The sequence below is a fragment of the Otolemur garnettii genome, unplaced genomic scaffold (assembly GCF_000181295.1).
Source record: "Otolemur garnettii isolate 467f Iridium unplaced genomic scaffold, OtoGar3 scaffold00268, whole genome shotgun sequence".
Lineage (NCBI taxonomy): Eukaryota > Metazoa > Chordata > Mammalia > Primates > Galagidae > Otolemur > Otolemur garnettii.
In genome coordinates, this window is record NW_003852663.1 from 608,188 (window position 1) to 622,419 (window position 14,232).

Genomic DNA, 14,232 nt, shown 5'->3' on the forward strand with positions numbered 1-14,232 from the left:
TTTTTTTTTTTTTTTGCAGTTTTTGTTCATGGCTGGATTTGAACCCACCACCTCTGGTATATGGGGCCGGTGCCCTACTCTTTGAGCCACAGACCATTCACAATTTAAAAAATGAGTGTAGGTGGAGGCTCAGTGCCTGTTGCTCAGTTAGTGGGGCGCTGGCCACATACAAGAAGATGGTGGGTTTGAGCCCAGCCCAAGCCTGCTAAACAACAATGACAACTGCAACAACAACAAAAAAAATAGCTGGGTGTTGTGGCAGGCGCCTGTAGTCCCAGCTACTTGGGAGGCTAAGGCAAGAGAATCACTTAAGCCCAGGAGTTGGAGTTTGCCGTTAGCTGTGACACCACAGCACTCTCCCAAGTGCAACATAGTGAGACTCTCAACAAAAAGAACAATGACAAAAACAAAAGTGTAGGTGGAATACAACCATCGTTTTGGGTGATATAGCCTCCTTGTTTATTGAGCATTTTTAAGTTTGCAGAGGATATAACATGTTATCAAATCAGGTGAAATTTCCTTTTGAAACTAAAAAGCAGAATGAGAATTTGTTATTATAGAAAATGTAATTATCAAGCAGACCAGATACTTAGTGTTTGCTGCTCAGAATATTCTCTCCCAAATATCAATCTACACTAGAGACCAAGTCATCATAGAAAGTTGTTTATTTAGCAATCACAGAATTCAGCCAACTTCAGCTAGAAGTTTCTGCCCTTGAAGTAGGAGAACTTGGTGGATATCTAATTCAGTTTGGTTTGGTCATGTTTTTCCTTTAGAAGTGATTACCTACAGGTGGTCAAATCTTACATATTTTCCCTTTACAGCTTGTAGGTTTTGGGTCATGCTGAACAACCTCTAAGTTATAAAAATAGACTCATATTCCCTTCCAGCTTTTTATAAACACATTTCAATAGTTTCTTTTAAATTTTTTGTATTAACACAAAAGTATATTACAAAGTTGACATGTATTCCCAACACTTATCTTTCCCCAGACAGTATTCTCTGCAGAAGAAAATTTATATTCTTTTAGCCTTTGACTATTCAGAAAATGTTATTTTTCCCTATAAATAGAAACATTATTTTTATGGTTGCTGCTTTTGAGGCATGGCACACTGATCTACTATTTGTGAAGTCCTATACTTCAGAGCTCATTTTATTTCAAATACAATTAATAATTTATGTGGTTTCTTAGCTTGGGATTAGAAAACAGAGCTTGGGGTAAGAGTTTACCTGGTGACACTGTTGGAATGTACAGTACAAGGAGACAAGAGAGAGGAGAAAGGGAAGTGAGGCAGAGAAAGACAGAAAGCAAATTCAAGGGGCTGAGTTACATACCTGGATATGACTTTTCAACACACAGTTGATTACTTTATCTCTCTCTTTTTAAAAAATTTATTGTTAGGGATTCATTGAGTGCACAAGAAACCAGGTTTCACTGATTCCATTTGTTAGGTAAAGTCCCTCTTACATAATCATGTCTTGCCCCCAAAAGGTGTGGCACACACTGAGACCCCACACCCCCTTCCCTCTCTCTGCTATTCCATTCCCCACTCCTCCCTCCTGCTTCCTCTCTCTGCTCTCCTCTTCCCCTACCTCCACCATGTCAATAATTGTCATTAATTGTCCTCATATCAAAATTGAGTACATAGGATTGTTGTAACTCATACGACTGAGAGAGAAAGTCGGACCCCACTTCTGATGCAATTAATCAATAAGAATTTCTTGATAATTTGATACACCTGCAGGGGACTGTTGTTGTGGCCAACAAGCAGCCCTAAATGGCAAATCAAAGGGGTTTATATACTGTAAATATTGCTGAAGCAAGCAAACTTGTACTGAAGCTAAATCATTGCGGGTAGGACACAACTCAGCATAGCTCAGGGGTCACAAGGTAAAGGTACAATGTATTCGCTCATAACAACTCAGCATAACTCAGGGATCATAAGGCGGGGTACATACATTAGCTCATAAGGGGTTACACAACTCAGGGTGGCAGGGGTACATGCTGATTTAGCTCATATAAGCAAATCACATTGGGGGTACAAAATTCAAAGCAGGGGTACATGAATTGAGAAAGTTTCCAAAGAACTCGGGACTTTCCACCAAGGGATTTTTTCTCTGGCATCAACCCCTCTCTTCTTCTTTTCTTTATCTTTAAGCTTCTCCACCCTTGAGGGGGCTGGGACAGAGAGACTCAGGAGAAGTCTCAAGGGTAGGGGGCTTGTTCCCCACTGGTCTTAGTGGGGAATCAAGGGGCCTGAGTCATCACAGGATTCATGCTTCTCCATTCTTGTGATGCTTACTAAGAATAATGTATTCCACTTCCATCCACGTTAATACAAAGGCTGTAAAGTCTCCATTTTTTTCATGTGATATCTTCAATGAGAGAATATAAAATTACTGCATCTAAGAACAGTCTACTAATGGCTCAGTGCATGTAGCACAGTAGTTACAGTGCCAGCCACATGCACTGAGCTAAATATTAATGACAACTGTAACAAAAAATATCTGGGCATTGTGGTGGGCACCTATAGTCCCAGATACTTGGGAGGCTGAGGCAAGAGAATTGCTTAAGCCCAAGAGTTAGAGGTTGCTGTGAGCTGTGATGCCACAGCACTCTACCCAGGGCGACATAGTGAGATTCTGTCTCAGAAAAAAAGTTACTGACTGCAAATAGAGAAAATAATATAAGGATAAAGTAAAATAAGTGTAAGAGAGACATTGAGACTGAAATGACTGAATTCTCATCGTAGCAATTGATTAATATGTTGTAACATATTCTTTCTTTCTTTCTTTTTGCAGTTTTTGGCCGAGGTGGGGTTTGAACCCACCACCTCTGGTATATGGGGCCTGCGCCCTACTCCTTTGAGCCACAGGTGCCACCCATAACATATTATTTCTTTACCATACTTCTGGATTCTTCTTATTATTATACTTAGAATTTTGCATATACCTTCTTTGATGGGATTAAGGTATCATCATCAAGTGTTTTTTTTTTTATCATCAATTAAAAAAAATTTTTTTTTTTAGAGACAGAGTCTCACTTTATCGCCCTTGGTTGAGTGCTGTGGTGTCATAGCTCACAGCAACCTCCAACTCCTGGGCTTAGGTGATTCTCTTGCCTCAGCCTCCTGAATAGCTGGGACTACAGGTACCCGCCACAATGCCTGGCTATTTTTGTTGTTGTTGTTGCAGTTTTGCTGGGGCAGGTTCAAACCTGCCACCCTGGGCATATAGGGCCGGTGCCCTACCCACTGAACCACAGGCACCACCCTATCATCAATTTTTTTTTTTTTAGTGTCTCACTCTGTCACCCAGGTTAGAATCCAGTGATCTGATCATAGCTCACTGTAACCTCAAATTCCTGGGCTCAAGCAATACTACTTCAGCCTCTCAAGTATCTGGGACTACAGGCATGTCCCACTATACCAGACTATTTTTGAAATTATTTGTAGAGACAGGGTCTTGCCATATTGCCCAGGCTGGTCTTGAATTCGTGGGCTCCAGTGATCCTTTTATGTCAGCCTCCCAAAGTGCTGGGATTACAAGTGTGGGCCACTATGCCCAGCCTCCATCATCAAATTTAATATTAAGGTTGTATGGCTTGATTTTTCACTACATAATGGTATCTTTTGATAAAGAGAAAGTTATTAATATTTTTCTTAATTTTATTTTATAATTTTAAAGAAAATTTCCTGGATGATAGGATCATGAAGATTACCAACATAATCCTCTGGAAGATTTACTACTTTGACTTTCATATTTAGACTTACAATTCACCTAGAATTAATTTTTGTATATGCTGTGACTTTAGGGTCAAAATTCCATTTTTTTTCCCATATAGATATGCAATGGACCCAGAACCATTTATTGAGAAGACCGTTCTTTCCCTACTGCATTAAAGTATCACCTTTGTGATAAATTATATTGCCATGTATGTATGAATATACCTCTGGATTTCCTATTATGTTCATTGGTCTATTTGTTTGTCCTGGCATCAATGTCCTTGTGCCTTTTTACTGTAGCTTTTTAACACAACTTGATATTTGGCAATATAAATCTTTATTGTTCATTTTCAAGATTGTCTTGGTTATTCTTTGGCCTTTGGATTTTTATATAGATTTTTAAAATACTCAAAATTTCTCTCTCTCACACACACAGCTATTAGGTTTTTGATTGTGGTTACACTGAATGTGTAGATTAATTTGGTGAGAATTAGCATATTTATAATATTAAGTTTTTTTTTTGAGGCAGAGTCTCAAGCTGTCCCCCTGGGTAGAGTGCCATGGCATCATAGCTCACAGCAACTTCCAACTTCTGGGCTCAAGTGAGTCTCCTGCCTCTGCCTCCCAAGTAGCTGGGACCACAGGTGCCCACTACAACACCTGGTTATTTTTTGGTTGCAGCCATCATTGTTGTTTGGTGGGCCCGGGCTGGATTCAAACCTGCCACCTTAGGTGTATGTGGCTGGAGCCTTAGCCACTTGAGCCCCAGGCACCAAGGCTATAATATTGAGCTTTCTATTCCATTAATATGGTTTGCTCTTTCATTTATTTAGGTCCTCCTTAATTTTTCTTAAAAATGTGAGCTGAATGTGGTTTTCACCTGCAGACTTGCATATATATTGTTAGCATTATTCCTAGGATTCTGTGCATTTTCAATGCTATTCTAAGAGGCCTGGGTTTTAAAATTTAATTTATTTCCTATTGTTTGCTACTGGTAGATAAGAATATGACTGATTTTAAAAGATATATTCAAATTGCTTGAAATGTCCCATTAAGTTGTTAACTTCCTCTCTTTCTATTCTCTTGAGGAAGGCTTGCAGTGCTATAAATTTCCCTAAAACACCACATTGTACCCCATGATTGCATTAATGTACACAGCTATCATTTAATAAAAAGAAATATATTGACATTGTATTAAATAACTTTGCCAACGTCATTTATTAATTTTAATTTTTTATAGATTCTTTTGTAATTTCTACATATAATCATTTTCTGCACAAATTAATATTTTTTCTCTTTCTAATTTTTATACTTTTTCTATTTTTAGCAGAGACAGGGTCTCAGTCCTGCTCAAGCTGGTGAACTCCCCAGCTCAAGCAATCCTCCCTCTTGGACCACAAGGAGTGGTAGGATTATAGGCATGAGCCACAGCACCTGGCCAATTTTTATACTTAATTTTTCTTTTCTTCTTCTTTTTTTTTTTTAAGAGACAGAGTTTTACTTTGTCATCCTCAGTAGAATGCGTGGCATCACAGCTCACAGCAACCTCTAGCTCTTGGGCTTAGGAGATTCTCATGCCTCAGCCTCTCCAGTAGCTGGGACTACAGGCGCCTGCCACAATGCCTGGCAATTTTTTTGTTGCAGTTTGGCCGGGGCTGGGTTCAAACCCGCCACTCTTGGTATATGGGGCCGGCGCCCTACTCACTGAGCCACCAGTGCCACCCATTCTTTTCTTATTGCCTTGTTTAGCCCTCCCCCGCCAGTACAGTAATGAATGAAAGTGGTGGGAATAGTGGCTATTCTTTTCTTGTGACTGATCTAAAGTAGAAAGTTCCTATATTTCAATATGAAATTTGTTTTTATAGATAGTGCTTATCAGGAAGCTCCCTTTCATTCCTGGTTTGTTAAGAAATTTTTTTTTTAGAGAGATGGCATCCTTCTATGTTGCCTAGGCTGGTCTTGAACTCATTGGCTCAAGGGATCCTCCTGTCTTGGTCTCCTGAAGTGCTGAGATTATAGGCATGAGCTAACATGCCTGGCCTAATTTTTTTTTTTTAAGAGACAGAGTCTCACTTTATCGCTCTAAGTAGAGTGCTGTGGTGTCACAGCTCACAGCAACCTCCAACTCCTGGCCTTAGGTGATTCTCTTGCCTCAGCCTCCCGAGTAGCTGGGACTACAGGCACCCACCACAATGCCTGGCCATTTTTTGTTGCAGTTTGGCTGTGGTCAGGTTTGAACCCACCACCCGTGTATATGGGGCCGGCGCCCTACCCACTGAGCAACAGGAGCCACCTGTGGCCTAAAATTTTTAAGTCATGAATGAGGGTTGAATTTTATCAAATTCATTTTTTGCATCTATTTAGGAGATTATCTATGTCTTTTCCTCTCTTAAATTAACATGGCAAATTGATTGATTTTCAAATGTTAATCCACCCTTGCATTTATGTGGGAAGAACATCTGTGTTATCTGTTCTTACAACACATACAGATTTTATTTGCTCTCATTTTGTTTAAAATTTCTTGTATCTGTATTTATAAGAGAGATTGGCCTATGATTTTATTTTCTTATAACATTTTTTTCAGGTTTTGGTATCATGATTATGGTGGGATCATAAAACAAGGGGGGTAGTATGAAGTTTCATTTTATGTATCACTCTGGTTAGACCATGGTACCCATATATTTGGTCAAGCACCAAGCTGGATGTTGCTGCGAAGAGGTATTTTACATAATATTATTTAAATAAGTAAGCTTTGCATAAAGCAGATCTCCTTCCATAATGTGGGTGGGCCTCGTTCGATCAGTTGAAGGCCTTAAGGAAAAACAGACTTAGGTCACCCAAAGAAGAAAGAATCTGCCTCCAGGAGACTGTCTTTGGACTCAATCTGCAACATTAACTCGTTCCTGAACGTCCAGACTGGCATATCCTATAGATTTTGAACTTGCTACCTCCACAATTGTATGACCCAATTCCTTAAAATCTGTCTCTCTGTCTGCCTCTCTCTTTTCTCTCTCTCTCTCTTTCTATGTATATATATGCATTAGACTGATGAAAAGACATACGTAATCATCTCAGTAGATGCAAAAAAGGCTTTTGATAAAATTTATATAATTTATATGTATATACATATATTTTGGTGTATATATGTGTGTGTGTATTCATTATTCATTCTGGAGAACCCTGACTAATACAGTTAGTGTGTCATCTTTCTCTCTTCTCTAGAGAATTTGTATGAAAATGGCATAATTTCTTCCTTAAATATATAGGTGAATTTATCAGTGAAGCCCTCTATGATGGGAATTTTTTGTGGCAATTTTTTTTACAGATTCATTTTTAAAAAATAGATGTAGGAATAATCAGATTTTGTATCTCTTACTGTATCAGTTTATTTTCATATTGCATATTTAATATTTCTGGAGTCGGTAAGAATGGCCACTTTTACATGCCTGATACTGTGCTCCTCTGCTTTTTCCCCCTTAATGATTCTTGCTAGTTGTTTATCAAATTTTTTAGCGTATTTATAGAACCAGCTTTCGGTTTTGTTGATTTTCATCCAATGCTTATTTTCTTTTTTATTAATTTATGCTCTTATTTTGTTATTTACTTCTTTATGCTTCCTTTGGGTTTATTGTTCTTTTTCTAAGTTCTCGAGATGGATACTTAGATCATTGATTTTTAGTCTTTCTCCTTCATAAACACATGCAATCTATCTGCAAATTTTCTTCTGTGCACTGCTTTACTAGCATCCCATACATTTTTAATTTTTTTTTAAATTTCAGAATGTTACAAGGATATAAGAGTTTTGATTACATGCACTACTTTTGTACACAGTTTGAGTCAAGTTTATAATTGTGTCTGTCTCCATACATTTTTATATGTTGTATTTTCATTATCATTTAGTTCAAAATATTTTTAATTCTTAAAAATGTTTTAAATTTCAAATTAATATGAGGGTACAAAATTTTAGATTACATTGTTTTCACTTCTAAGGTAAAGTCCAAGTTGTAATTGAGCTCTTCACTATATATATATATATATATGTATATATCATATATATACATATTATATATTTGTGTGTGTATATTATTTTTTGGACAGAATCTCACTCTGTAGCCCTGGGTAGAGTGCCATGGCATCATCATAGCTCACAGCAACCTCAAACTCTTGGGCACAAACTATCCTCTTGCCTCAGTTTTCCTACTTTTTAGTAGAGATGGGGGTCTCACTCTTGCTCAGGCTTGCCACATACACCTGATGTTAAGCAATCCACTGGCCTTGGCCTCCCACAGTGGTAGGATTACAGGCATAAGCCACTACGACTGTCTGCAACATTTTTAATTTATATTGACATTTTTTCTTTAAGCCATCGGTTATTTATAAATGTTTTACTTAATTTCCAAGTATTTGATATTTTCTAGTTATAGTTTTCTTATTGATTTCTACTTTAATTCTATGGTAGTTACACAAGATTCTCTGTATGATTTTGATCTTTTCACATGTAGTGAGACATTTTTTATGACCAAATGCTTGATTATTATTATTGCAGTTTTTGGCTGGGGCTGGGCTTGAACCCACCACCTCCAACATATAGGGCTGGTGCCCTACTCCTTTGAGCCACAGGCACCACCCTACTTGATTAATTTTTATAAATGTACATATGCACTCAAAAATTGTGTGTATTCTGCAATTGTTCAGTGCAATAGTCTTTATATTCCCATTTAGTCAAGTTTGTTGACTATATTATTCAAATGATGTATATGTTTACTGCTTTTTAGAATGTGTCTGCTTCCTCCATCAATTATGAGATAGGTATATTAAATTCCCTATTAAGATTGCGAATCAGTCTATTTCACCTTTTTCTTTCTTTCTCTTTCTTTTCTTTTTTTCATTGACAAGTTCTTGATCTGTCCCCTTAGCTAGAGTGTAGTGGCATCATAATAGCTCACTGCAACCTCAAACTCCTGGGCTCAAGTGATCCTTCTTCCTGAGTAGCTAGGATTACAAGTGTGTGGCACAATGCTTGGCTAATTTTTCTATTTTTTTGTAGGGACAGGGTCTTCCTCTTGTTCAGGCTGTTTTTGAATTCCTGACCTCAAGAGATCTTCCTGTGTTGATCTCCCAGCATGCTAGGATTACAGGCATAAGCTCCTGAACCTGGCCTATTTTGTCTTTAATTCTATCCATTTTGCTTCATATATTTGAAGCTATGTTATAGTTACATGCAAATTTAGAATTGTTATATCTCCTCGCCTTATTGACCTGTTTATAATTATGAAATATTCCTTTTTATCTAAAGTAAGATTTCTTTTCTTCCCTTTGGTTATTATTTGCATGATTATTTTTCCTATCCATTTACTTTTGTTGTATCTCTTATAAACAGAACAGAATTTGGATTTTTCTGTTTAGTATGACACTGATTTTTCATTTAGTTGGGGTATTTACTCCATTTATACATTTTATTTCATTTATTTCCTTCTTTATTTATTTAATTATATTTAATGTAATTACCAAAATTTCTATCTCATCCTTCTGCTCTACGTTTACTTTTTCTTTCTTTCTTGCCTTTTATTTCTATTTTTCTTCTTTGGATTAAATAAGTACTTTTATTATTTCATATTATCCACACATTAGCTTTTAAATTATATTCTTTTATCCTTCTTTTAAAGATTAGGAGTTAGGGAATTCTGGGAAGATGGCTGAATTGTAGCAACCCTCAGCAGTGGCTCCTGATCAGAGGGAGAAAAACTGGATGGTACCAGACTCTATGAAGCCAAAGGTGGGGAGCTGAGCCAAGAAAGAAGTTCAGCAAGCTGTAACTCCAAGGAAGAGCATTCACGAAAACAAATTATAGGTACAAAGCCTATCAACTAGAGGATGGGAGACCCCTCCCCCAAGTGGGAGGCCTGCTGTGGGGTCTCTGTCAGTGAGCAGGGAACAAAAGACCTCTCATTTTATCTCACTGGAGAGAGCTGCTAAATACCAGGTCTCTTTCTCCAGGGAGGTCCTACTTATGAACCTAGACACTACTCCACCAGGCATAAAATTGAACAGATATTTTCCCCCACAATTCCAAACTCCTAGTTCTACCTTCCCCCCTCACATGAGGGTCTGAAGTTCTGCACCCTGAACAGCACAGAGTGTTTGGTCTTTTCCTGAGAGATCTGGGCACAGTGTGGACCCTGACCATCAGGATGGAATCCGTGACTAGTATGGAAGAAAGAGGGTATGGAAAGAAAGGGTCACTTGGTGGGAGGAGGAGCAGTCCCCTGGTTATGACTTTGCCTGGCCAGTGGTGGGGTTGACATTCAGGGCTGTGTCTGGCAGGAGGGTTTACAGAATCCCTGGCTGTGACAGTACCCACAATGGGAGAGTAGTTCCCCTATGTGGATTGAGTTTGGCAGGCAGGGCTGGTCCCTAGCCCCAGCTGGGCCTGAGAGTAGAGGCTTGTCAGGTGTGGACCGAGACCTGAGGGCAAGGGAGTGGTCTCCTGACTCCAGTAGAACCCTCGAGCAGAGGTTTGCTGGGTATGGACTGAGACCTGAGGGCAAGGGCATGGTTCCCTTACTCCAACAGAGTCGGGAGTGGTTTGAGACCTGTGGGTGGTGGTGTGGTCCCCTGACTCCAGCTGGGCTGGCGAGCAGAGGCTTTCCAGGTGTGGACTGAGACCTGCGGGTGGGACATGGTGGCCTGACTCCAACAGAGCCCACCAACAGAGGCTTGATGGGGGTGGACTGAGACTGGTGGGCTGGGGCATGATCCCCTGACTCCAATTGGTCTGGCAAGCAGAGCCTTGGTGGGTGTGGACTGAGACCAGGTGGCAGGGGCATGGTCCCTGGCTCCAACTGGGCCTGCAAGCAGAGAAGCTGACTACAGTGTGGACTAAGTCTGGTAGGCAGGGGTATGGATCCCTGGCTCCAATTGTGCTGTTGGAGACCCTTGGATCCCTCTTTGTTGAGCAGTGTTTGTATGGCCAGAGACAATTTAATTGGAATTCGTGTCTGGGGTTGTCCACCTGGGGACACTCTGAGGTTGAACTTTGAAGTTCTGTAGTGGAAAAGAACTAAAGGGTAGGGGCTAGATGCCACAGCTGTCTGTATCTCATCACAGCCGAGATTTAAACATGATACGGTGCCTTCTTAGGATAGAGTAGAGGTTGGCTGATATTAAAACAGCTAGCTTGCGCTATCTCACCAAGGAGGTCCTCAGAGTCTCCAGCCAAAACTCTGAGAGGGGCCTTGGTAAGGTTGTAGGAGATGAGCCACAATTACAAAGCCTTGTGCTTTGGTAAGGGACTGATTATCTCTACTATCTGGAACCCCAATTCAATCACAACCTACCAGTTCTAATAGCCAAATAGTGGAAAATAAACATTGTGTGGAACCAACGGAAGAACTCTGGCAACATGAATTACAGAGTAGATCAATCCCCCCTAAGAAATGACAAAGGAGATACAACTGAAGATGCCATGCATAAACAAATAGCTGAAATGTCAGAAATCTAATTCAGAATATGTATCACAAATAAGATGAATAGAATGGAAGAAAAGTTAGAAATTGAAATCCAAAGAGTAGTGTGAAAGTTGTCTTAAGAAATTAATGAATTCAAAGGCAAAGTACCAGGGAGAGAAAAGAAGGCTCTCTTAATGCATGACAGAATTGCCCACAGTGGCCTCTCTGTTCCTGGGAGTGCAACATCTTCAGGTCCTGGGGTCGAGGGTTTGTCTCAAGTCATACCACCAATCCTTCTATTTCCTGTTCTCTAGCCAAGGCCACTTTTGATGCAATTTCCAAGACCTATAGCTATTTCACTCCTAATCTCTGGAAAGAGACAGTGTTCACCAAGTCTCCTTACCAAGAACTCACTGACCATCTTGTCAAGACCCACACCAGAGTCTCTGTGCAGAGGACCCAGGCTCCATCTGTGGCTACAACATAGGGTTTTATACAAAAATAAAGTGAATTAAGTCTCTTAAAAACAAACAAGCAAACAAAATAAAACAAAGACAAAGTCACCAAAGATATGGACGTAACGAGAAAAGAGATAGCAGAGCTCAAGGAAACAAAAAAGTTAGTCAAGGAGCTCTGAAATACAGTATAATCCCTTAGTAATAGAGTTTACCAGGCAGAAGAAAGGATCTCTGAAATTGAAGACAAAGCTTTTGAACGTTCCCAGATGCTCAAAGAGGCAGACAAATGGAGAACAAAAACTGATCATTCCCTGAGAGAGTTGTGGGATCACTTCAAAAGATCAAACATTCTTCATCTTATAGGAATTCCTGAGAAAGAAGAGGATGGTTCTAAAGGTATAGATGCTCTACTCCAAGAGATTATGGAGGGGAATTTCCCAAGCATTGGAAGAGATACAAAACTTCAGATAGTAGACAGTTTCAGAACCCCAGCAAGATTCAATCCAAATAAAGCATCTCCTAGACACCATGTGATTAACTTTGCCAAAGTTAAGATGAAGGAGAAAATTCTGCAAGCAGCCAGACATAAGAAAAGCATCACCTACAAAGGGAGAAATATCAGAATGACTGCATGTCTCTTAGCCAAAACATTTCAAGTCAGAAGAGGATGGTCATCAACCTTCAATCTCCTAAAAACAAACAAACAAACAAACAAACAAACAAAAACTTTCATCCCAGGATCCTGTATCCAGCTAAACTGATTTTCATTTGTGATGGAGAAATCAAATACTTTAATGACATATACATGTTGAAGAAATTTGCCATAACTAAACCAACTCTCCAAGATATTCTCAGACCCATCCTTCACAATGACCAGCAAAATGCTCTACCACCAAGGTAAACCAAATTTAAATGCTCTACTACCATCATCCAGAAATTTTTGAACAAAATCCAACTTCTACAGTGGTGAAAGAATTAAACATGTCCACTGGACATCTGAAAAACATGACACCCAAAACACAACCAGGCTTATCAATTCTCTCAATTAATGTGAATGGTTTAAATCGTCCTCTAAAGAGGCACAGGTTGGCTGCCTGGATACATAAACTCAGCTCAGATACTTTCTGCATACAAGAATCTCATCTTGGGCAGTGCCTGTGGCTCAGTGAGTAGGGCACCAGCCCTCTATACCGAGGGTGGTGAGTTCAAACCCAGCCCCGGCCATACTGCAACAATAACAAAAAAATAGCAGGGTGTAGTGGTGGGCACCTGTAGTCCCAGCTACTCAGGAGGCTGAGGCAAAAGAATCGCCTAAGCCCAGGAGTTAGAGGTTGCTGTCAGCTGTGACACCACAGCACTCTAACGAGGGCAATAAAGCGAGACTCTGTCTCTAAAAAATTTTTTTTTTTTAAAAAAGAATCTCATCTTATCTTAAAGGATAAAAACAGACTCAGGGTGAAGGGATGGACGTGTATAATACAGGCAAATGGAAACCAGAAAAAAGCAGGGGTTGCGATTTTAGTTGCTGATACAATTGGCTTTAAACCCACAAAGATAAAGAAAGATAAGGATGATCACTACATATTTGTCAAGGAAACACCCATCGTGAAGAGATTTTGATAATTAATATTTATGCACCCTACCAGAATGCACCTCAATTTATAAAACAAACCCTAGTGGAGATGAACAACTTGATATCTTCCTCCACTATAATAGTTGAAGATTTTAACACCCCTTTGACAGTTTTGGATAGATCCTCCAAGAAGAAACTAAACAAAGAAATATTAGACTTAAACCCGACCCTAGAACAAATGGACTTAACAGACCTCTACAGAACATTTCATCCTAATAAAACTGAATATACATTCTTCTCATTATCCCACAGATCATCCTCCAAAATTGATCATATCCTAGGACACAAATATAACCTCAGCAAGTTTTAAAGAATAGAAATTATTCCTTGTATCTTCTCGGACCACCATGGAATAAAAGTTGAACTCAACAGCAGTGGGAATCTTCATACTCAAACAAAGTCGTGGAAGCTAAATAATCTTAGGCTGAATGATAGCTGGGTCAAAGACAAGATTAAAAAGGAAATCACGAAATTTTTGGAACAAAATGATAATTAAGACATGAATTATCAAAACCTGTGGGGTACTGCAAAAGCAGTCCTAAGAGGGAAATTTATAGCATTTGAAACCTTCATCAAGAAAACTGAAAGAGAGGAAGCCAACAGCTTAATGGATCATCTCAAGCAACTGGAAAAGGAAGAACATTCCAACCTCAACCCCAGCAGAAGAAAAGAAATCACCAAAATTAGAGAAGAATTAAATGAAACTGAAAACAGAAGAATCATTCAGATCAATGAAACAAATGTTGTTTTTTTAAAAAGATCAATAAAATTGATAACCCTTTGGCCAACCTAACCAGAAACAGAAAAGTAAAATATCTAATATCACTATCAGAAACAATAAAGGAAAAATAACAACAGACACCTCAAAAATTCAAAAAATTCTCAATGATTACTACAAAAATCTCTATGCCTAGAAATATGAAAATCTGAAGAAAATGGACTAATATGTGGAAGCTTGCCACCTTCCT

At 39.1% G+C, this 14,232-nt stretch overlaps 1 pseudogene; it reads left to right on the forward strand.

Moving 5' to 3' along the window:
• The first annotated feature begins 11,303 nt into the window (after positions 1–11,303).
• Positions 11,304–11,421, forward strand: LOC111722513 (annotated as a pseudogene).
• Positions 11,422–14,232: the final 2,811 nt, after the last annotated feature.